The sequence below is a fragment of the Myodes glareolus genome, chromosome X (assembly GCF_982192425.1).
Source record: "Myodes glareolus chromosome X, mMyoGla1.1, whole genome shotgun sequence".
NCBI classification, from domain to species: domain Eukaryota; kingdom Metazoa; phylum Chordata; class Mammalia; order Rodentia; family Cricetidae; genus Myodes; species Myodes glareolus.
The window spans coordinates 5676650-5700888 of NC_142053.1; the positions used below are offsets into that span (position 1 = coordinate 5676650).

The 24239-nt window shown below is 42.0% G+C and overlaps 1 long non-coding RNA gene and 1 pseudogene across 2 annotated transcripts in view; both read left to right on the forward strand.

The window, feature by feature from the left end:
• The window catches only part of LOC148117202 (uncharacterized), a 53479-nt gene that overhangs the window by 10672 nt on the left and 18568 nt on the right, over positions 1-24239 (forward strand). Inside the window, exon 2 of one of the 2 annotated variants that reach the window (XR_015737001.1) lies at positions 3049-3190. This is a non-coding gene — a long non-coding RNA (uncharacterized LOC148117202). Of the gene's footprint in view, positions 1-3048; positions 4013-24239 lie in introns of those variants that run through there. The other variant, XR_015737000.1, reaches the window with a different exon arrangement.
• LOC148117203 (heat shock protein HSP 90-alpha pseudogene) lies at positions 6337-7764 on the forward strand (annotated as a pseudogene).

Below are 24239 nucleotides of genomic sequence, written 5' to 3' on the forward strand. Positions count from 1 at the left end.
CAACTCTTGGTTCTGCCCTCGGGGCATAATCAACTTCCAGCAGAAGGGTTTGTCCTAAAGGATAAAAGCCTTGCTTCTGTGGGAGTGGATTTGGCTTGTTTATCCTTGGAGCTTGATCAGCGGCCAATTTTAAATTTGGAAATAGAAGGAAAGGTTTTTTTCAGGCCTGGTGAATACTGGGGCGGATCGTAGTATTATCAGATCCCAGGCATGGCCAAAACGTTGGCCCTTACAACAAGCCTCCCAGTCCCTTCAAGGTCTGGGATATGCACATATGCCGCACATAAGTGCTAAAGAGTTGGTCTGGAGAACAGAGGATCAAAAGGGGACTATTCAGCCCTTTGTAGTTGATTTGCCCATTAACCTGTGGGGCCGGGATGTGCAGTCCCAAATGAGACTGAGACTTACAAATGATTACTCTGATGCCAGTAAACAAATGATGGCACGTCAGGGCTATGTTCCCAATAAAGGACTTGGGAAATGTCTTCAAGGTAGACAAGATCCTGTGGAGCCCGTCTCCAAATTGGATAGGAAAGGCTTGGGTTTTTCATAGGGGCCACTGAAGTCGTAGCTTCCAGACAAAAGATATTGCCCATCCCTTGGCTAATAGATAAGCCGGTGTGGGTCCCTCAGTGGCCCCTTTCCTTGAAAAAGTTGGAAGCTGTAAAACAATTAGTACAAGAACAGTTGGAATTAGGACATTTAGAACATTCTGTATCGCGTTGGAATACGCCTATTTTTGTAATCAAAAAGGCTTCTGGAGGTTGGAGGTTGTTGCATGACCTTAGGGCGGTCAATGCTCAGATGCAAGTTATGGGCCCAGTCCAACAGGGCCTCCCATTGCTTTTGACAATACCAAAGAATTGGCCGGTAATGTCCTTGGACATTAAGGACTGTTTCTTTTCAATTCCCCTGTGCCCTCAGGACCGGGAAAGGTTTGCATTTACTCTTCATTCTGTTAATAATGAACAACCCAATGCTCGCTTTCAATGGAAAACCCTCCCTCAGGGGATGGCCAATAGCGCCCTCATGTGTCAACTGTATGTGGACGCAGAATTGAGTCCTGTTAGGAAACAATTTCCTACCGTCAAGGTCATCCATTACATGGATGACATATTGTTACCTGCCCCCCAGCAGGGAATCCTGCAGGAAGTTTTCCAAAAGGTTACATCCCTTTTGGAGGACCAGGGACTCTACATAGCCTCAAATAAAGTGCAAACATCTTCAATGGTAAAGTTTTTGGGGATGATCATCACCCCTGAAAGTGTCAGGCCTCAGAAAGTGCTTATTCACACCTATCACCTTAAAACCCTTAATGATTTTCAGCAGTTGCTGGGGGATATAAATTGGACTAGAGAATATTTAAATGTACCTCGGTCCAAGCTTTTGCCTCTATTTTCCATCTTAGAGGGCAATCCTGATATCTGTTCACCTAGAGTCGTGACCCCGGCTGCATTGCAGGCACTTAAAAGGGTAGAGTCTGCTATTACCACAGCCCAGTTACAGCGGGTGAATCCATCCTTACCAATCCTGCTGTGTATTCTCAAAACAAAGAATTATCCCACTGGAGTGTTATGGCAGGATGGGCCCCTCTGGTGGATACATGGAAATTCCATGGGAGCAAGATCTGTCCAATATTATCCAGAATTGGTAGCTGGCTAAGCATTAATGGGAATAAAGCTTTGCTTAGCCTACTTCGCGGGGATGCCAGACAAGTTGGTAGTTCCCTATACAAGGGAACAGGTAGAGGATTTGACAGCCACGGTAGATGGCTGGGCTATCCTGCTTTGTGCATTCCCAACTGTTATTGACAATCATGTGCCAAGACACCCCTTGATAAATTTTGTGGAGAAAAATTTGGTGTATTTCCCCAGGATTACCTCGCCTCGCCCGTTGGTGGGAGCTCTAACGATCTATACAGATGGCTCCAAGATGGGCAAGGGGGCTTTGGTGGCGGGAAATGCTAAACCTGTGGTTTTTCAATTTCGGCCTGATTCCCCCCAAGTCACTGAGTGCTTGGTGGTTTTGGAGGTGTTTCAGAGATTTCTTGAGCCATTTAATTTAATTTCAGATTCACAATATGTGGTCAATGCTGTGGCCTCTCTTGAAGTTGCAGCCTCAATTCGCAGCTCAAGTACAGTGTCCAATATTCTTTTACAAATACAAGAACATATTCTAAAAGGAGAAAATCCCTTTTATATTGCTCATATTCGAGCCCATTCCCTTTTGCCAGGACCTATGGCAGAGGCCAATGCTCAAGCTGATGGTGCTACTCGAGCTATAGCCCTTGTGGCTACAGATTCACTCCAGCTAGCTAGAGATTTCCATCAGCTCTATCATGTCCCAGCGAATACACTTCGCTTAAGGTTCAAGATCTCTAGGGATAATGCCAGGAGAATAGTAAAAGCCTGTCCCTCCTGCGTGACCATGCTACATCCCCCACATATTGGAGTAAATCCCAGGGGGCTAAAGCCAAACTCACTCTGGCAAATGGATGTGACTCATATCTCGGAATTTGGCAGGCAAAAATATGTTCATGTGTCGGTGGACACATGCTCTGGGATAATTCATGCCACCCCCCTAGTGGGGGAAAAGTTAACTCATGTAAAAATGCATTGCTTAGAGGCCTGGGTGGCTTGGGGAAAGCCAACCTGTCTTAAAACTGATAATGGCCCGGCATATGCCTCACAGGGCTTTAAAGCCTTTTGCAAGCAATTGCAAGTTGAACACACCACTGGCCTACCATACAATCTGCAAAGTCAAGGTATTGTAGAGAGGGCAAATATAAACCTAAAGGAAATTCTCCAAAAACAAAAAGGGGGAACAGCTGAAGCAGCGTCCCCCAGAGAAAGGATCTCCCTTGCACTCTTTACACTTAATTTTTTAATTCAAAACAATGCTGGAAAAACAGCAGCAGACAGGCATGTCCTGCATGAAAGCTCTACGGAGCAAGATTTGGTCATGTGGAAAGATGTACTGGATAACAAATGGTAAGGACCAGATCCGGTGATTACCAGATCCAGGGGAACTATTTGTGTTTTCCCCCAGAATCGAGAGGATCCAATCTGGGTGCCAGCAAGACTGATCAGAGAAGTGATGGGTGCTGCAAAGGATGAAGATGATCCAGTGGATGCTGAATGCCCTACTGTGGACAATTCATGCGGAAGCAGCAAGGATGACCCTCTGGGTGGTAACAAGAGCATCTGTTTCGCATTATCACCTTAAGCAGCACCCGTGTGCAGCCTCTCACCTTTGAGCACTGCCTTTTCCTTTCTTAAGGAATGGGTGAGAGTAGGAATATTTTTGGTATGCTGCCTAGGTGGATGTGCGGTATGTCTGTGGTTGGTGTGCCGTCTGCAAGCCCAAATGTGGAGGGACAAGGTCGTTGTAGCACAGGCCTTGGCTGTCTTGAAATGTGGATCCTCACCCCAGATTTGGCTTTCAGCCTTAAAGAGCTCGTAGGCAATATGCCATGCATAGCCTTTGCACCCTCTAGGGACCAGATAGTCCCATTGCACAGAGGAAGGTATGCATAGGCGAGAGTGTGTAGATACAGCCCTTGCACTCCCAGGGAACAATTTGTCTCATTGCACGGGAAGGGTGTATCTTGCTTTTTCCTTTCCCTCAATCGATCCACATATCGTGAGGTGGGGACTTGATTGGGAAATAGGTTTTGCCTTATTGCTCTACAAAAACAAAAAGGGGGAGCTGTAAGGAGCTGTCAGGATATCACCATTACAAAATGGTGCTGGCGGTCCTGCAGGTTGGAGGTAAACAAATCCTTTTGATGTTTCTGTGTGGGGCTGAGCACCCTTTGCCTGCATTTGCACAACTGAGACTTGTCCCTAGCCAATCCCAAAGCCCCGGGCTTCAGCAGAATGGTATTCACCAATCAGGACAGTATCCGACTCCCTCCACCCTAGAAAAGCAACTGCCACTTGGCTTTCGTTCCCTCTCATTCCCCGCTCTCCCTTCAAACAAGAGGCTCCAATAAAGTGTGATCAGAGAAGAATCCTCAACTCGTGGTCATTCTTGCTTGCTGGTCAAGGGGAGCCCCACACAGAAAAATAAGAGAACTAACAGATTTTATGACTCAAATGGACTTAACAGACATCTATAGAATATTCTATCCAAACAGAACAGAATATACCTTCTTCTCAGCCCCTCAGGGAACCTTCTCAAAAATTGACCACATTCTCGGTAACAACACAAACTTCAACAAATACAAAAAAATTGGAATAACCCAATGTATCTTATCAGATCACCATGGCATAAAACTAGAAGTCAATAGCAATACTAATTCCAGAAAACCCACAAACACATGGAAATTAAACAATGCTCACCTGAATCATCAATGGGTCAAGGAAGAAATAAAGGGAGAAATTAAAGACTTCCTAAAATTCAATGATAATGACCACACAACATACCCAAATTTATGGGACACAATGAAAGCAGTGTTAAAAGGAAAGTTCATGGCACTAAATGCCTACATAAAGAAGCTGGAAAAATCCCACACCTGTGAATTTACAGAACATTTGAAAACTTCATAACAAAAAGAAGCAAACTCACCTAAGAGAACTAGATGACAGGAAATAAAGTGGGAGCTGAAATCAACAAAATAGAAACAAAGAAAACAATACAAAGAATCAATCAGACAAAGAGATTTTCTTTGAGAAAAATCAACAAATAGACAAACCTTTATCCAAACTAACAAAAAGACAGAGAAAGAATATCCAAATTAACAAAATCAGAAATGAAAAGGGGGATATAACAACAGACTTGGAGGAAATACAGAGAATCATCAGGTTGTATTTCTAAAACCTGTACTCCATAAAATTGGAAAACTTAAGGGAAATGGACAACTTTCTGGATAAATATCACTTACCAAAATAAAATAGAGACCAGATAAGCAAATTAAACAGACCTATAACTGCTGAAGAAATAGAAAGAGTCATCAAAAGTCTCCCAACCAAAAAAAAAAGCCCAAGACCAGATGGTTTCAGCTCAGAATTCTACAAGACTTTCAAAGAAGAACTAATACCAATATTCCTCAAATTATTCCACACAATAGAAACAGAAGGAACATTGTCAAACTCTTTTTATGAGGCTAAATTACCCTGATACTCAAACCACAGAAAGACATTACTAAGAAAGAGAGTTCCAGGTCAATCTCACTCAAGAACTTTGATGCAAAACTACTAAATAAAATACTGGCAAATTGAATCCAAGAGCACATCAGAAACATCATCCACGATGATCAAGTCAGCTTCATCACAGAGATGCAGGAATGGTTCAACATACAAAAATCTGTCAATGTAATTCACCATATAAAGAAGCTTGAAAATAAAAACCACATGATCATCTCATTAGATGATCAAAAAAACATTTGACAAAATATGAAATCCCTTCATGATAAAGGTCTTGGAGAGAACAGGAATATAAGGAACATACCTAAACATAATTAAGGCATTGTGCAGCAAGCCAACAGCCAACATCAAACTAAATGGAGAGAAACTCCCGGAGATTCCACTGAAATCAGGAACAAGATAAGGTTGTCCACTCTCTCCATATCTATTCAATATAGTTCTTGAGGTCCTAGCTAGAGCAATGAGACACAAAAAGGAACTCAAGGAGATACAAATTGGAAAAGAAGTCAAACTTTCACTGTTTGCTGATGATATGATAGTTTACATAAGTAATCCCAAAAAATGTACCAAGGGACTTCTACAACTCATAAACACTTTCAGAAATGTAGCAGGATACAAGATTAACTAAAAAAAATAATCAGTAGCCCTCCTGTACACAGATGATAAAAGGTCTGGGGAAGAAATAAGAAAATCAACACCCTTCACAATAGCCACAAATAGCATAAAACATCTCAGAGTTACTCTAACCAAACAAGTAGAAGACTTGTATAACAAGAACTTTAAATCTATGAAGAAAGAAATTGTAGAAGACAATTTTATGAGGTGGAAAGATCCACCATGCTCTTGGGTAGGCAGAATTAACATAGTAAAAACGGCAATCTTACTAAAATCAATCTACAGATTCAATGTAATGCCCATCAAAATCCCAGCAAAATTCGTCAAAGACCTCAAAAGAGCAGTAGTCAAGATCATATGGAAAAGCAAAAAACCCAGGATAGCCAAAACTATCCTGTACAATAAAAGAACTTCTGGGGCATCACAATCCCTGACTTCAAACTGTACTACAGAGCTACAGTACTGATTAACAGCCTGGTGTTGGCATAAGAACAGACAGGAGGACCAGTGAAGCCGAATAGAAGACCTGGATATCAATCCACACATTTTCGAACACCTAATTTTTGACAAGGAAGCAAAAAAATATCAAATGGAAAAAGAAAGCATATTTAACAAGTGGTGCTCGCATAACTGGATATCAACATGTTCTGTTGAAGGGCAATTGGAATTCCGGGCCCTCCTTTTTGTCCCAAGGCATGCTCCTTTTGACCTGTTTGAAAACAGAAAGAAAAAGAACAACATCAAGTTGTATGTGCGCAGAGTTTTCATCATGGATAACTGTGAAGAGTTAATTCCTGAGTATCTGAATTTCATTAGAGGAGTGGTGGATTCTGAGGATCTTCCTCTAAATATCTCCCGAGAAATGTTGCAGCAAAGCAAAATTTTGAAAGTTATCAGAAAGAATTTGGTCAAGAAATGCTTAGAACTATTCACTGAGCTGGCAGAAGATAAAGAAAACTACAAAAAGTTTTATGAGCAGTTCTCAAAAAATATAAAGCTTGGAATTCACGAAGACTCTCAAAATCGGAAGAAGCTTTCAGAGCTGTTGTGATACTACACATCTGCCTCTGGAGATGAGATGGTTTCTCTCAAAGATTATTGCACCCGAATGAAGGAAAACCAGAAGCACATCTACTTTATTACAGGTGAGACCAAGGACCAAGTCGCTAATTCGGCTTTTGTGGAACGCCTCCGAAAGCATGGCTTAGAAGTAATCTATATGATTGAGCCCATTGATGAATATTGTGTGCAACAACTGAAGGAATTTGAAGGCAAGACCTTGGTGTCAGTTACCAAAGAAGGACTGGAGCTTCCAGAAGATGAAGAGGAGAAAAAGAAGCAGGAAGAAAAAAAGACAAAATTCGAAAACCTCTGCAAAATTATGAAAGATATTTTGGAGAAAAAGGTTGAAAAGGTGGTTGTATCAAACCAATTGGTGACATCCCCATTCTGTATTGTCACAAGCACATATGGGTGGACAGCAAACATGGAAAGAATCATGAAAGCTCAAGCCCTCAGAGACAACTCAACGATGGGTTACATGGCAGCAAAGAAGCACCTGGAGATAAACCCTGATCACTCCATTATTGAAACCCTCCGGCAAAAGGCAGAGGCCGACAAGAACGACAAATCTGTGAAGGATCTGGTCATCTTTCTGTATGAAACTGCACTCCTGTCTTCTGGTTTCAGTCTGGAAGATCCCCAGACACACGCTAACAGGATCTACAGGATGATCAAGCTTGGTCTAGGTATTGATGAAGATGATCCTACTGTGGATGATACCAGTGCTGATGTAACTGAAGAAATGCCACCCCTGGAAGGAGATGACAACACATCACGCATGGAAGAAGTAGACTAAGCTTCACCAGAACTATATGTTTGCTTACTATCATTCCTTCTGATAATATATTTCCCAGGATTTTTGTTTATTTTTGTTAACATTTAAAGCATCTGTGTGGCATGAAAACTAAGGGGAAGATAAAATTTCTTTCTACTTGTGTGATACTATAGGTTTGATTCAATAGGTTGGTAGAACGTTTGTTGTAAGACGTAATGTAACCTATTAACTTTGTGGTCTGAAGTGTTTAGCTGTCAAGCTGGATCCCTTATTAGACCAAATAATTTCACTTGGAAGTGTTCTGAAATAGCATCATGTTTAAAAGAAAAAAATTAAGATGGCTTAAGTTTCATCTTAAAATTTTTCATCCCCTATAGTTCTGCATGTACTAATCTTAGAAGTAAGAACACAAGCTAAAACAGGAACCCCATGTGGCTTGTTTTCCAAAGTACCAAGAACAAAAACCTAAGCTTCCCTAGGTCTTGTAACTCAGCAAGGCTTGTGAGTGGAAATACAGTGCCCAATCACATTCTGCTTTAAAAGGTAAATACAGATGAGAAAAAAAAAGAATGAAAATAGACCCATATCTATCACCATGCACAAAACTCAATTCCAAATGGATCAAAGACCTCAACATAAAGCCAACCACACTGGAATGCAAACTCGTGCAGCCACTGTGGAAATCAGTGTGGCGGTTTCTCAGGAAACTGGGAGTCAACCTCCCTCAGGACCCAGCAATTCCACTCTTGGGAATATACCCTAAAGATTCCCTAACATACTACAAAAGCATTTGTTCTACTATGTTCATAGCAGCACTATTTGTAATAGCCAGAACCTGGAAACAGCCTAGGTGCCCCTCAATAGAAGAATGGTTAAAAAAGGTGTGGAACATATACACATTAGAGTTTTACTCAGCGGTAAAAAAACAATGACATCTTGAATTTTGCATGCAAATGGATGGAAATAGAAAACGCTTTACTGAGTGAGGTAAGCCAGACCCAAAAAGAGGAACACGGTATGTATTCACTCATAAGTGGATTCTAACCATAGTTAAAGGTCTTTGAGCCTATTATTCGTGACCCTTGAGAAGCTAAATAAGAAGATGAACCTGATGAAGATTATTTAGCTATCCACCAGGAGGTAGGAAATAGACAAGAGTCCCAGGTAACCTCGGGTGCATGGGGGGGTGGGAGGGTCGATGGAAGGGGAGAGGTTTAGAGAGAAGGGAGTAGGGGAGGATTGGGGAAAACTCGGTGGCCTGGGATGGGGGGGAGGGAGGAAGGATGAATATGGGATCAGGGAAGAATATATTTCAAATAAGGGAGTCATTTTAGGGTTTACAGGAGACTTGATTATATATGGGATCCCAGGTCCAAGGAGAGATCCCCCAGATTGTTCTCTGGACAGAGGAGAGGGTGTCTGATTCGGCCGTGGCCCATAACCATACTGATGTATATTTTGCTTATCACCATAGATCCTTCATCTGGCAAAGGACGGCGATACAGTCGGAGACCCACATTGGAGCACCGGATTGAGCCCCCCGAGGTCCAAATGAGGAGCAGACGGAGGAAGAACATGAAAAACGAAATCAGTACTGCGAGGGATGCTATCACCCACTGATACAAGGGAACGGATCTAATGAGAGTTTACCAAGGCCAGTTGGACTGGGACTGAACGAGGAGGTGATCTAACCAGATTCTCGGAATTTGGCCGGATTCTCTGACTGTGGCTGGCCCGAAGTCTTTCTGAAAAGCCATTGACTATGATACTGGGACCTGTTTCCTCTGCATATACTGGATTTTAGGGATCCAGTCTGTTTGGACACTCACCTTCCTGGACCTGGAGGGAGGGGGGAGGAACTTGAACTTCCCACAGGGCAGGAAACCCTGACTGCTCTAAGGAATGGAGAGGGAGGAGGAGAGGGAGTGGGGGGAGTGGGAGGGTGGTGGGAGGAGGGGCGGAAATGGAAACTTTTATAATTTAATAAAATTTACTTTAAAAAAAAAAGCCAGCCACACTGAAACTCATAGAAGAGAAAGTGGTAAGTACACTTGAACACATTGGCACAGGGAAACACTTCCTAAATGTAAGCCTAGCAGCACAGACACTGAGAGAAACAATTAATAACAATTAATAAATGGGATCTTCTGAATCTGAAAAGCTTCTGTAAAGTAAAGGACACAATCAACTAGACAAAATGACAACCTACAGAATGGGAAAAGATCTTCACTAACCCCACATCAGAAAGAGATATACAAAAAACTCAAGAAATTCAACACCAAAAGAACACATAATCCAATAAAAAATAGAGTACAGACCTAAACAGAGAACTCTCAATAGAGGAATCTAAAATGGCTGAAACACATTTAAGGAAATGTTCACCATCCTTAGTCATCAGAGAAATGCAAATCAAAACAATTCTGAGATTCCATCTTACACCTGTAGGAAAGGCCAAGATCAAAAACACTACTGACAACTTACACTGGAGAAGTTGTGGGGAACAGGGAACACTTCTGCATTGCTGGTGGGAATGCAAGGTGGTACGGTCCCTTTGGATGTCAGTGTGGCAATTTCTCAGAAAATTAGGAAACAACCTTCCTTAAGACCCAGTAATACCACTTTTGGGTATATATCCAAAGGATGCTCAATTGTGCCATAAGGACATGTGGTCAACTACGTTCCTAACAGCTTTGTCATAGCCAGAACCTGGAAATGACCTAAATGGCTCTCAATCGATGAATGGATAAGGAAAATGTGGTATATTTACACAATGGAGTACTACACAGCAGAAAAAATTAATGACATCTTGAATTTTGAGGGCAAATGGATAGAGCTAGAAAAAAATATTTTGAGTGAGGTAACCCAGACCCAGAACGACAGTTATCAGTGTACTCACTCATAGGTGGTTTTTAAACATAAAGCAAAGAAAACCAGCCTATAAACCATAATCCCAGAGAACTTAGATGACAATGAGGACACTAAGAGAGACTTATATAGATATAATCTACATGAGAAGTAGAAAGTAGAAAAAGAGAAGATCTCCTGAGTAAATTGGCAGCATGGGGTCCTTGGGGGAGTATTGAAGGGGAAAGAGAGGCAGGGAGGGGAACAGAGCAAAATTTTAAAAAAAAGAAAAAAGGAAGAAAAAATTAATATATCATTAAAATTATAGGTTAATAGATAATCATCTATAATAGTCAAGCTTCTTGTCATGTTAGTTTTTCTTGATATATAGAGATATATTTCAGTTATACAGATATTCTTCAAATCTTTCAAAGACTAAAGAATTGGAAATTAAAATGTTTTAAGAACTTAGACTTTTCATGACAGCAAGATACATCTGTTCCTGGCAGCACCAATTACTTCAAAAAGATGATGGGGCATCAAAGAGGCTTTTTATGGACTTTGTTAGTCATTTGTGCAAGAAACTGCTCTTTCCTGGACTGTTTGATTTTATGCTGTATGAGATGAACATACAGGACCCACAGAGAAATGACTGCTGAACATGCCTTAAGGTGAGACAATTCTTCAGAGTTCCTGCTTTATGAAAGAGTCTGCCAGAAATTCTACAGCACACAGAAGAAAGTTACTGACAAACTGCCAATAGATGAAAATGTCTTTGAAATTTCCTGCTTCACAGAAAAGTCTGATTGATACTATGGGCCTGTAGGCTGAAGATGGATGCCCCAATGGTACAAAAGAACTTTGGGTGACTGTCAAGGCAGCAAGATGTTCCTGCCAATTCTAGAGTTTTTGGAAGTTGCTTGCAATGCACTTCCTGTTTACTTAGATGATATTATATCCTTCTGGAGTCTTTAGTGGAGTTGAAGAATACATAGTAATAATTATAGTTTTCCTTAGTTATGATGAAAGATAAAGTAGATATAAATATTGTAACTGTGATTCTTGCTTGATACCTGTTTTGCTATATCTAACTTTACTATGTTAAAGTCAAAACTTCCCTTTCTATTTAGATAGAAAAGGAAAGATAATGGAGGAAGTCCTTCTGTAAATGTGTTGCTTTTATTGGTTAATGAATAAAGAAACTACTTTGAGCCTATAGCAGGATAGAAAAGAGCTAAGTGAGAAGAACTAAATTGAATGCTGGGAAAAAAAGCAGAGTCAGGAATATGTCATGGAGCCTTCAGAGGAGAAAGACACAAACTGACAGCTGAAACCTTGCTAGTAGGCCACAAGCCTTGTGGTAAAATATAAAATAATAGAAATTGGTTAACCACAGTATAAGTGTTAGCTAGCAATATGCTTAAGCTTTTGGCAAAGCAGAATTTTAATTAATATAGTTTCTAAGTGATTATTTTGAGAGTCTGGGCACCCGGAAAATGAACAAGCATTCTTCCCCAACATGAAGCCTTCTCCAATTTGACCCACCTACTCCACAAGCCTTTTTGAGTCATCTAAGAAATCTCCATCCTGTCATGCATCCCACAGCCCTGTCCCTATTTATACAAAACTACACATGGTCTACCCACAAATCCTACCTGTGCTCAAATATTCTAAATCCCTTCCCTTTTTCTGCAACCCAACTCCAAATGCCTTAAGATAAAAAGCTCTCTCCTGAACTTCTCTCAGGGCCACCCTACTCTGGCACTAGCAGCTTTGCTTTTCCTCATCTGGAAACCCTGAGAACTCTTGCCAACTTCTACCTCAGCACACACTCCTACTCAACTCCTCCAGCAGACACCTTCTATCTATGTCAGAAATCTTAGCAATGAAGTCCAACACCTCCAGCAGTTCCTCTCCATATTATATCAGAATTCTATGCAAGGTTCACTCACACTTCCTAGGTCCCATCCTGGTGCTCCCTAGATTTTGCCCACTAGGTCAGTATTCATAATGCTACCTTCAAATCCTACCTCACCACTACAGCTCTAACCCCAGTTTGGTACTCTATGTGTCTGCCTACCTAGGACAGGATTCACAGCTGTGACTCCAATTCTTACCTCAGAACTCAGGGCCCAGCTCTACTTGTTCCTCAGCTCTTTCAATTCTACTTTCGTACCCTCAGTCCCAGCCACATCCTAGCTTTGCTATTTCTATCTCTCTGCCTACCAATGTCAGTGTCTATTGCAGGAGAGAGCTGCTTGTTCACCCTGCTGCCCAGTTCCCAGCCCCAAAATAATCACACAGAAACTGTATTAATTAAAACACTGATTGGCCCATTAGCTTTAACTTCTTATTGACTACTCTTACATCTTAATTTAACCCGTATCCATTAATCTGTGTATCACCATGAGGTCATGGCCTACCAGCAAAGTTCTGGCATGTCTGGCTCTGGTGACAGCTCCACAACGTCTCTCTGACTCCACCATTACTTCTCCTAGCATTCAGTCCAGTTTTGCCCACCAACCTAAGTTCTTCCCTATCAACAGGCCAAGGCAGTTTCTTTATTCATTAACCAAGGAAAGCAATACACAGACAGAAAGACCTCCCACACTATTTCCCCTTTTCTGTTTAAACAAAAAAGAAGGCTTTAACATAGTAAAATTCTAGCAAGAATTACAGTTACAATATTTATATCTCCTTTATCTTTTATCATAACTAAGGAAAACTATAATAATAACTATCTATTCTTCAACTCCATAAAAAACTAAGTAAATAGGAAGGGTATTGTAAACAACTTCCAAAATTCTAGAATTGAAAGAGACATTTTGCTACCTGGACAGTCACCCAAAGTTCTTCTGTACCATTGGGGCATCCATCTTCAGCCTACAGGCCCATATTATCCAGCAGAATTTTCCACAAAGGATGAAATTTCAAAGACTGTTATGCCTATATTGCAGTTTGCCAGTCACTTTCTTTTGTATCCTGCAGAATGTCTAGTAGAGTTTTTTCTGAATCAGGAACCCTGAAGGATCATCTCACCTTTAGGCAAGTCCAGCAGTCATTTCTCTGTGGGTCTACATGTCCAGTTAAGCAGTCCAGGCAGGAATAGTTTCTTGCCCAAATGGCTAACTAATTCCATAAGGAGCCTCTTAAGTGCCCATCTACCTCTTGAAGTAGCTTGGTGCTGCCAGGAACAGATGTGTCTCACTGTCATGAAAAGTCCTAAATTTTTAAAACATTTAATTGCCATATTCAGAAGGTCTCTGAAAGATTTGAAGAAAACCTAACTGACTGAAATATATTTCTATACATCTAGAAAATCTAACTAACATGACTAAAAACTTGACTATTATAGATGATTATATATTAACTTATATTTCTTAATTATACATTGCATTTTAAAATAAACTAGACAAACACGATACCATAGTCAAGGGTAGAAATATACATATATGGTATAACAAAATTTACCTTAAATTTATATCAATAAACCAAGATCCATACCAATGCAAATTATTCATCTCTATAGCATATCCACCTTTCAGTGTAAACAAACATCTATAAGCAATATTTGGAAATATGGGCATAGCTTTGTCCATACCGCTTCCTGTTGACTGGGGGCACTGTTAATCAGGTCTTTTATGGTGTATCCTGTGTGCTAGTTTCTTCTCAGTCAGCAGTTGGGCATAGTAATTTTTGAGGAGTGTTCAAGACAACCTTTCAGGAGGTCTTATTCCATGAGACCACATCAGTCTGGAAGCAATCCACAGGTTCTTATCTTCTGAGGAAACAAAAGAAGAACCTTTTTTTCAAAGCAACATAATCTTAGACCTAAATTTGAAAGTCATGATTCCTTTACAAGATACATGCTGGTTTAGCTTAGCAGCCCATACATTAAAATGTCTCTGTGTAGTTAGGTTCTTTACAGTCAAATAATTTAAAGATAACACAATAATATACTTAATCCAGCCTCTCTGTGAATTTTCCATATTTATGTGGCTTATTTTTCCTTACTCCTTTTAATCTATGGCTATCTGTACTCTGTCTCTTTAAAGATTTTACCCCCTATTTTAAAAAACCATTTACTTCTTTTCCTACTCTCTATACTCTTTTTCATATCTCTTTCAAGCCTATGTACCACACCAGTGCGGGCTGGAACCAAGAGTCTCGGTGGAGGGTGTCCAGGTTGAATGAATTCACAGAGCACGAGGTTGAGGTGGAACAGCTTCTTTATTGTTCTGCTGGGGCTAGCTTTTACACCACGGCACCAAAAGAGGAGGGGGCTGCAAAGGGACTGTCACCTGACCCCAGCAGGGACTGTCACCTGATCCCAGCAGGGATCAAGGAATGATCACATGCACTCAAACTTCCTTTCCCAACTCCAGGAGCAGAGGGAAGTTATTATGTTTTCTTTGCAGATAAGCACCTCAAATGGGGGCAGAGATATGTAACTCGGGGCTGCAATTCCCACAATTCCCCCTACTTTATTTTATGATGAGGGTTCCTGTTTTAGGTCCTGCGAGGGAAGTACTTTCCCTTACCCGTCATAGGGCCCCCAATGCCCTGTCTTAGGTGGGGGGTCTCCTCACAGGTTGCCCGTCCTTGAAGACCCTCATTTTTTCAGCATCTGCAGTCATACCTCATGACTTCTGGGAGAGTCATGGGTCGAACTGAGTAACACCTGACGGTGGACAAGCTCAGTCATGTTTAGGACTCGTTTTAAGAGGAGCAGGCCTACTGCCACCCCTACTAGTCCCAAGATCCCCAGGGACAAGGCACCTCCCCATCACTGTGCCCAGCCCCCAATCTGGGTCATGGTATTCCATCATCCCTCAGCAGATACAGGTTCAACACTAGTTTCATTAATTGCAATAATTTGATGTACCAAAGAGTGGGTAAAGTTTACAAAGGAATCATTCCAAGGCCCCCTAAGGTAAGCGTTAAGGCGTTGCACTTCAAAGGACATATTTTTCACGTCCATAAGGGTCACACAGGCAGAATGATAAAAATGAGAACAAGAGGCTTGTTGCACCATCCACAACACATTAATCTGTTCCTGCAATAAGGCTGTTTGCTGATTTAAATTTAACATCCCCAATTGAATATGTGAGTCAATGGTATTTTGAGTCTCTAAGGCCTGGGTAACACGAGCAGCAAGATTGTTAACAGTCTCTGCAGTAGCTGCATTCTGGGACATGGTGATTCCCGCAATGGTGGCGGCTATGGCTGGTATGGCAATAGCTGCGATGACTGCGGCGGTGATTCCAAAGTCTCTTCTCTCTCGATACAATATAAGACCCATCATGTGGGTCTTCTACCACCAGGGGAACCAGGACAGGAATTCTCACCATCAGTACAGATTCATTTGTCGGGGACCAGTAGTTGCTCAAAAAGCAGGAGCTAGAAGAACAATTAAGGACACCATCCTCCCTGACCGACCCATTAAAGGAGACAAACATAAAGGGAGGTAGAACACAAGCTAGGCTGACAATAGAGAAATTCATTCCCGCTGCATAATTAATCTGGAGGGATGTTTCAAAGATGTCTGATGTATTCCATTCAGTTGTAGCATTGAAAGCTAAGCCCCTTTGAAGGGCTAAAGGCCTAATATCTGTACATACACGAGGGCCGCAGAGAAATATGCCTGTGAACGTAGGTGAAACTCCTGCCATATTTGGATTTCTATAGGAATAATCAAAGGTCCCTCTCAAGGAGTTTTTAAAGGTAGGTCGGTGACCAAACCACCATAAATATTTATCTCCCTCCAATTTCCATGGTTCCTTAGGAGCACAATTTTCCCAAGTTAACGGTAAGTACAATCTGAAGGATTGTGGCATCTTCCAACATAAGGGAGCTAGTCTTGGAGGGGTTGGAAGTCCAGAAACATTTCTTTTAAAATTTATTGGGTAAAAGATATCTCTCAATCCATGTAACATGAGGGGCCGGCTTGTTGGGGTTTCTGTCTCGCCCGGTACCTTACAACCGGCATGCCCCAAAAGGAAAATCACACAAAGTCTACATTAGGTTATAAACTGATTGGCCCATTAGGTCAGGCTTCTGGTTAACTCTTATAACTTATATTAACCCATTGTTCTCATCTATGTTAGCCATAATGGCTCCGTACCTTTCTCAGCTGGGCAAATTACATGCTGCCTCTTCGGTGGTCTGCACAGGAGTGACTGAGGAACCTCTCTGCTTCCCAGAATTCTCCTGTTCTCATTGCTCCACCCTTACTTCCTGTCTGGCTTTCCCGCCTATACTGCCTGTCTGGCCAATCAGCGTTTTATTAAAATATGATTGAGAGATACAGACAATTCTCCCACACCAAATGCAAAACAGGGATGTCCAGAAGAATTAGAAGAAAAGTCTCTCAGAGAATAATTACTAAGGACCACGCATGGTCCAGAAAGAGAGATACTAGGCATCTCTGAAATACTGCTAATCCTTCAGAAGCAGAGGGCATGGGATATATCAAACGTTAAATTACCCAATGAAGATCTTTCTAATGCTGTATTTGCTGCAGGAACCCCCAAGGTATAATTAGTAGAATAAAAGGATGGAAAAACAGAGCTTATTTTACTTACTGGCATCAGTATGGGTGGATTCCTCGCCAGTGCCCATCTCAGGCCTCCCTCGATGTTCTTCAATTGAATCCATATTATCAGAGCCAGTAGGGCCTAGCTCCACTGGCCGAACATTCCGCTCCGGCACCCAGATGGGTTTTTTGGTTCCTGTTTGGAAGACACAAATGGCTCCCCTCACCCTAGCCAACATGGGTGTGGGTGATTGCCATTGTCCCATGATACTATCCTTCCATATAACTCAACCCAGAGATTGAGAAGGTTTCTGCCAATGTCTCTCCATTGCTGATAGACCTTATTTATCTATTGTTAAAAAATTTAAAATGTATAAAATTGTAGATAACTGGGTATTTGGGGAGGTGATATACTCCCCATTCTTTATTTTACAAAAAAAAATTGTTTAAGGGTAGCATGTGTGTGCTCCACTATGGCCTGTCCTGTGGGATTATGTGGAATTCCAAAGGTATGTGTAATTTGATGTTCTTGGCAAAATTTTGCAAACCATTGGCTAGTATAAGCCGGTCCGTTGTCTGTTTTGAGAAAATCTGGGATGCTCATATAGGCAAAAGCCTGTAGACAATGGGCAATAACGTCCTTAATCTTTTCTCCTGAATGTAGGGAGGCATAAATTACCTTGAAATAAGTGTCTACAGAGACATGTAAAAATTTAAGTCTGCCAGCTTGAGACAAATGGGTAACAACCATCTGCCAAAGTTGGTTAGGACAGAGGCCTCAAGGATTAACACCTTCATTGGGGTCATTCTGCACTGGAGCACAAGCTGGACATTGGGATATGATTTGAGTAGCTGTGGCTAGAGAACAGCCAGAGTGAAACTTTAGAGAAGAGGCATTTAAATGATACTTTTCTTGAAGATGATGGGCTTGTTGTTCCTCAGAAAGGAACAATGCCATTGGGTGGGTGAGGGAATCTGTAAACTTATTTCCCTCTGCCAAAGGCCCTGGCAGATCAGTATGGGCCCGAATATGGCCAACAAAGGCAGTAAACACTCTTTGGCATATAAGACTTTGCAGCTGAACCAAAAGGTGGAAAACCTGAGAGATAGGTAATATGTATGGCGAGGTTTCCAATGGACCAACAATCCTTGCCACATATATACTATCAGTATACAAATTGAAGGGTTGATCCTTGAAAAGAGAAAAGGCCATAAGGCAGGCCATGAGTTCTGCAGCTTGGGCAGAAATTGGACCTAGGGGCTGCTTTTCTTTAATTGAACCAGAGACCACCACTGCATAGCCCTTGGAAGAACCATCAGTAAACAGCGCACTCCCTTAAGGGGGGAAGTTTTAGTAATTCTTGGAAAGATAACAGGATTATTCTTAAAAAGGGAAATTAAATGGGAATCAGGATAATGGTTATCAAAAATGGCTCCAGTGGTTGTGATGAACAAGGTCCATCCATCTTGAACCCTCTGTAGCCTTGTTATTTCCTCTTTTTGATAAGGGATTAGAAATTTATTTGAGATCCTGCCAAAGACTTGTAAACTAAAATCATATGCCTTCCATAGGAGTTGTAGCACCATTTCATAATATGGGGTCACTACCTTCTTAGGGGAAGCAGGTAAATGTAGCCAATAAATGGGTCTGGCTTGCCAAAAAAACGCCAGTAGGTAAAAATTGTGAAAAAAAGACAATGAAACAAAAAGGGCGGGCATAATCGAGGCAGCAGAGATGTGCTTGCTCAAGAGCATTAAGCAAGGCATCTAGGGTTTCTTTCGCTGCTGGATTCATGATCCTGGAGGACACAGGGGAAGGGTCCCCAGGCAACATGTCATAAAGGGGCTTAAGAGCTCCTGTAGTAATGGAAAAGGAAGAATGGATCCACTGAACATCTCCCAATAATTTCTGCCAGATTGTACTGAATTTGTTGTTGGATGGTCCCAAAAGCACCTGTCCCTGCCAGCATGTCCGTATTTCTTTGGAGTTGCCCATGCAGCGCATTCTGAGCAGCAGTCTGGGTACATCTATCCTGAAACTCTCCTCTCCATATAAGAAAGTCTCCCCCACTAAGTGCAACGTGGCAGAGCTGCTACCAATCACTTGGGGTGATATTAAGAGCCCGAAAAGACTCCATAAGAGATAACGTAAATGGGGCTTGGGTGCTGTAAAGGCTGGCAGCTTCCTTTAATTGTTTTAAGTCCTTAAAGGCCAGAGGTTCCTGATGGCGGAAAAACCTGCCCTGGATTGTTGGAATCTGGAATTTCCATAACAGGGGCAATAACTGGGTAGCACTTAATGCCTCTGCAGGGAGCCTCCTCCCAGCCCAACCAAATGGAAGGAGCCAGAGAGGTCCTGATTGCAACAGAAAGAGGATAGGGAGGGGGCTTGTCCTTCTCCCCAGAGGTCCCTTTTGTCTTTTCTTTTAAACAGGCCCTGCGTAATTCCCGCTGCAGTGCTGAGATTTCTCCCTCTAAAGTTTCTTCTTCTGAGTCTGTTGATTCCTCCAAGCTCTCTTCAAAATCAGATAAAGAGGGATAGAGGCATGTTTGCACCGAAGAATTTTGCTTGGGATGAGCCCCTAAATTCTGAGAGGAAACTCTGTCCCGTGACTCATTTCCCTCCCCTCTGTCTGGAGGTTTTTTCTTTTTAGTCTTACTCCCCTCTACCTTAGCAGGCTGAGAGAGCGGTTCCGCCTCCGTGTCGGAGTCAATATCAGAGCAAAGGGAAGCCTTAATCTCACTATCTTGAATCTCAGATAACACCTCTTTTGTTGCTTCCAAAGCCTGCTTAACCCGGACTTTCTCTTTAAGCAAAGCATCCCTGATCAGTCTCCAAAGGGAGAACACAGCGATTGGCAGGACTTAAAGCCCCTCCTTTCTCAAAATTTTTTGAAGATCCCCACTTACCTGTTCCCATTCAGAAATATTGAGGGCTCCACTGGTGACAAACCAGGGACTCCACATTTCTATAGCTTTAAGAAAATCTTCTAAAGTCTTAATTTTTACAGTTGTTCCCTGTTCTTTCAACAATCTCTTTAACTGAAACTTTAACTCTGATTTACCCGGGATATTCTCCATTTCTTAATTATCTCTTATAATTATCTCTTAATCCCCAATGCGTCATGGCTGGACTACAGGATGACCCGGTCCACTAACCTCTCTTTCTGATCTCAGCTATCTCAGTGGAGACCTCCAGTTACCACGCCAGAGCAGGCTGGAACCAAGAGTCTCGGCGGAGGGTGTCCAGGTTGAATGAATTCACAGAGCACAAGGTTGAGGTGGAACAGCTTCTTTATTGTTCTGCTGGGGCTAGCTTTTATACCATGGCACCAAAAGAGGAGGAGGCTGCAAAGGGACTGTCACCTGACCCCAGCAGGGATCAAGGAATGATCACGTGCACGCAAACTTCCTTTCCCAACTCCAGGAGCAGAGGGAAGTTATTATGTTTTCTTTGCAGATAAGCACCTCAAATGGGGGCAGGGATATGTAACTCGGGACTGCAATTACCATACCTATGTACATTTATCTAACACTGTGACCCATTTATATATCTTTTTATCTTGATTTGTCTTTATTGCCTATTTGTAATTATTTTTTGACCAGAAGCACTTTTTAAAATGCTAAGTGCTTAAGAATCTAGGCTGTGACATTACTAGGTCAAATATGGTACTACCTGCTTGCCCTGCCCAGTCTAAAACTTAAACAGTGCCATTACTATGATATATATAGTACTGCCTGCTCACTCAGCACAATCGCTCAACACAGTCCAGCATGGCAGAGCTACTGCTGCCTCTGAGGCAGTACCCCATCTCTAGGTACACAGCTGGTCCATCCCCCAAAAAATGAACTATGGATATTTTCCTTTGCTTAGAATCTTGGTTAGAAGTTATTATGCATAATTGTTAGGAGAAAAGCTAAACAAAGGATATTAGATTCAGAGTTCTTGTTTTTTTTATTTTTAAAGGGGGGAAGAAGTGCTGTGGGGCAATGTCACTTATATTTTAAATATAAGTACCCTGTCACTGGTATTTTAAATAAATGCCGATTGGCCAGTAGCCAGGCAGGAAGTATAGGCAGGATGATGATGCAGGAAGTAGAGGTGGGGCAATGAGAATTCTGGGAAGAAGGAAGCACATTCTGAAGTCATGATCCAAACACAGTGCAAGCAAGATGTGACTGCCCCACTGAAAACGGTACCGAGCTGTTTGGCTAACATAGACAAGAATAATGTGCTAATGCAAGTTATAAGAGTTAATAAGAAATCTGAGCTATTAGACCAATCAGTTTATAACTAATATAGACCTCTGTGTGATTTCTTTGGGGCTGAATGACTGTGGGACCAGGCAGGACAAAAACTCAGACAACAAGTGTCAGTTCCCCACCACAAGTTTTTATGTCATTACTCAGAGATCCACCTTTACTTTATTTCAACAAATCTTACAGGGCTAGTACTCCTATAGGACCCCAACTGTTCTGAGCACTCATTGGCCTGCCTAGCTCCTTCCCACCTCCCAACTCATTACTTAAGTCTCACAACTTTCCTTTGTTCTTTTCCAGGCTTTTCATCAAGGCCTCAACACTCTAAGTCCAACTGGTGCATGGCCTCACTCCAACCAGTTAGTCCTCTTATTTTTTTTCTCAATTTATCTGCTTCCTGGTCCTGTGCCTGAGACCTTACTCTAGCATTGATTAATCAGAGCTCCTCAGATTCTGATGAGTTCAACAGTGTCTTCTAGTGGCTAACCCAGTTTAGTGCATGGTTACACACATGACTTTCCAGTCCTTGATGCAGCAGTGGTGGGTTGGGGCCTAATTGGCTTCATACATTGCTGTGGTGGGCATGAACTTATGTGTAGGTACAGATGTGGCTGTATGTCAGTTTATACCTCTTGTATAAGAGACACCAGAGTTTGGGCAAAAGCCTTGGAGATTAAGCCTAGGAATAGCAGACAACTGGGAGTAGCCTCAGAAATCCACATCAACAGTAGTACAATGTGGACTGAACTTCACCATATATTCTCACCAATAGCTCTGAACATTCACTTACCTGGGTGTGAGAGACAGCTATCCTTGTATTGAAGATCTGACTGGGAAGCCTGGAGGTGGAAGACTGTGATGTCCATGACCAAAGAGAGCTTGATTCCCCCATAAACTTGCCTCTTGCTTTAGTTCTTACTATTGTGTAACTCAGTATCCATGGATGACGGGTCAGAGGCCACCCTTGCCAACCCAAGCCTCCTGCCAGCCTATTATGGCCTGTCTCCTTCTAAGTGTGGATGTACACAGATAGAAAGCCTGGACCCTTCTCCACTTAAACCAGGCTCTCTTTGCCCTTAGGTTGTGAACTCACCAAGACACAAGGCTGTGAGGAATGAAGGTCTGTGATCTGTGATACCATGTTGTGTGTGGTTTGCCAATTACATGAAGGACAGTGGGATTCAATACACCCAAACCCTTGTCTGCAACTATATTGGAAGAGATGTCATTAATCTGGGAAGATGTAATCTTTTGCCTGTTAGATCCTACCTACTTTGTATAATAGTTCAGTCTACTAACTAAACATATTTTCTGATCCACTGATTGTTGTCTCTTGTGGTTCTTGAGCCAGATAAGCAAGAAACTTCCCCTGACCATGATGAACAGAAGCAAGTCATGAGTGAGGCTTTCATTTTTGTTCCTCAAGGAGTATGCTTTTATATCTCTTCTGGTGAGCTAAGAGTATTGGTGGCAGTGACAAAGACAAGTATGAGACACAGAGGATCCAAGAATGTCCCTCTATACTAAGTACCAACTCACTCAGAAAAAAAAACCCTAATTAGGCCCAGGGGGGCCTCTGTCCTGTGTATTCCTCTAGGGAATGGTGACCTCTTTCAGCACTGACAACACATTGTACTCTTGATAACTGTCTCTACAAATCTATCCTATTCTGAGAGGTTCTCCAAAATTCCACAGATTGATACCAGTTATCTCAATCACAGCCCTTAGCATTGAATTTGTCACTGAATAGGTAGGTAACCTTTGAAAAGGAGAGGCAGTAGGCCAAGTTCAATGGAGTTTCAGATGACATAGAAAATGTTTCTGAAACTGAAGGGCTGGGCTGTGATGTGTTTCTCTGTTTGGAGCCTGAGAAAGTATCCGAGAAAGATAAGGTTTGCTTGCCCCTCTTTCCAGCAGTTTTATGGTTTTATGTTGTTTGTCTTATAATGGGCCAAACTGTGACTTGTGTTTGTGTTCTATGCTCAGTACCTACCAGAAATGTACCATCAGCAATCACGATGAACACTATGAAAAATGGTGTAGAAGAATGGTGCTGTGGGAGCTCCTTCAGGCAATAGCTTTTAAGATACCAGACCACTTGGGTGTGGTCTCTTACAATATAAATGCCAAGGTAAAGTGCAGGCTCACTCTCTCTCTTCCAGCTGATGGATTCAGTTCTTGTTTCCCATTCGTGCAGAAGACTGTGATCTATGGGTCTACCCCTAAATAAATAACCCTTTATTATACTCTATTATAAGCTAGTGTGATATTTGTTTATAGTGTCCATCTTCAGAACATGCTGTGAATGACACCAAGGAAATTAAGGCCTTGCCTTGGCAAGGATACAGACTTGACAGAGCAGTGACAGGTGTTTCATGAAGGTATGTAGAATATGGTGCTGACACATTAGAGAAGAGACCTTAGGATGCCACTCAGTACATTGGTATTTGTTTTGGTGTGAGCTGAAGGATGAATGCTGAACTTTCTTGAAACAGCACTCTGTCTTTAGGCTCACCAGAGGAACTGGGATATGGTAAATAGGACAGGGTTCCTCAGACTCAGGTAGTTACTTCTCCACTCTAGTTCTCTGGTCCTATTTATGGTCTGAGAGCCAATGTCAGGAAAGAGTCTGTTTGTAGCATTGCTCTGTGTGTTTCTGATTGTGTACAAATGGCAATGCTTGTGACAGGCAGCACGGATACCAAGTGACTGACATGGTTTCTAGAGCTCAATCCCTGGCAAAGGAGGGTGTGACCACTATAGGCTCTGGGGGTGGGGTGTAATGGTGCTGAGAAGGTATCTAAATAACACCTCATCAACTCACCAACTCACCATCACAGTGTAGACTCTAAAGTCAAAACAACATTGAGCCACCAATGGCTTGCTGAGTGAGCAAGATGCACTATGGGCTGTCCCCAGCTCCACCCAGACTGCTATGCTCTCATGAATGGGACGTCAGTGAGGACTTTCCTGTCGCTGTGCTTCTGTAGCCTTAGTACCT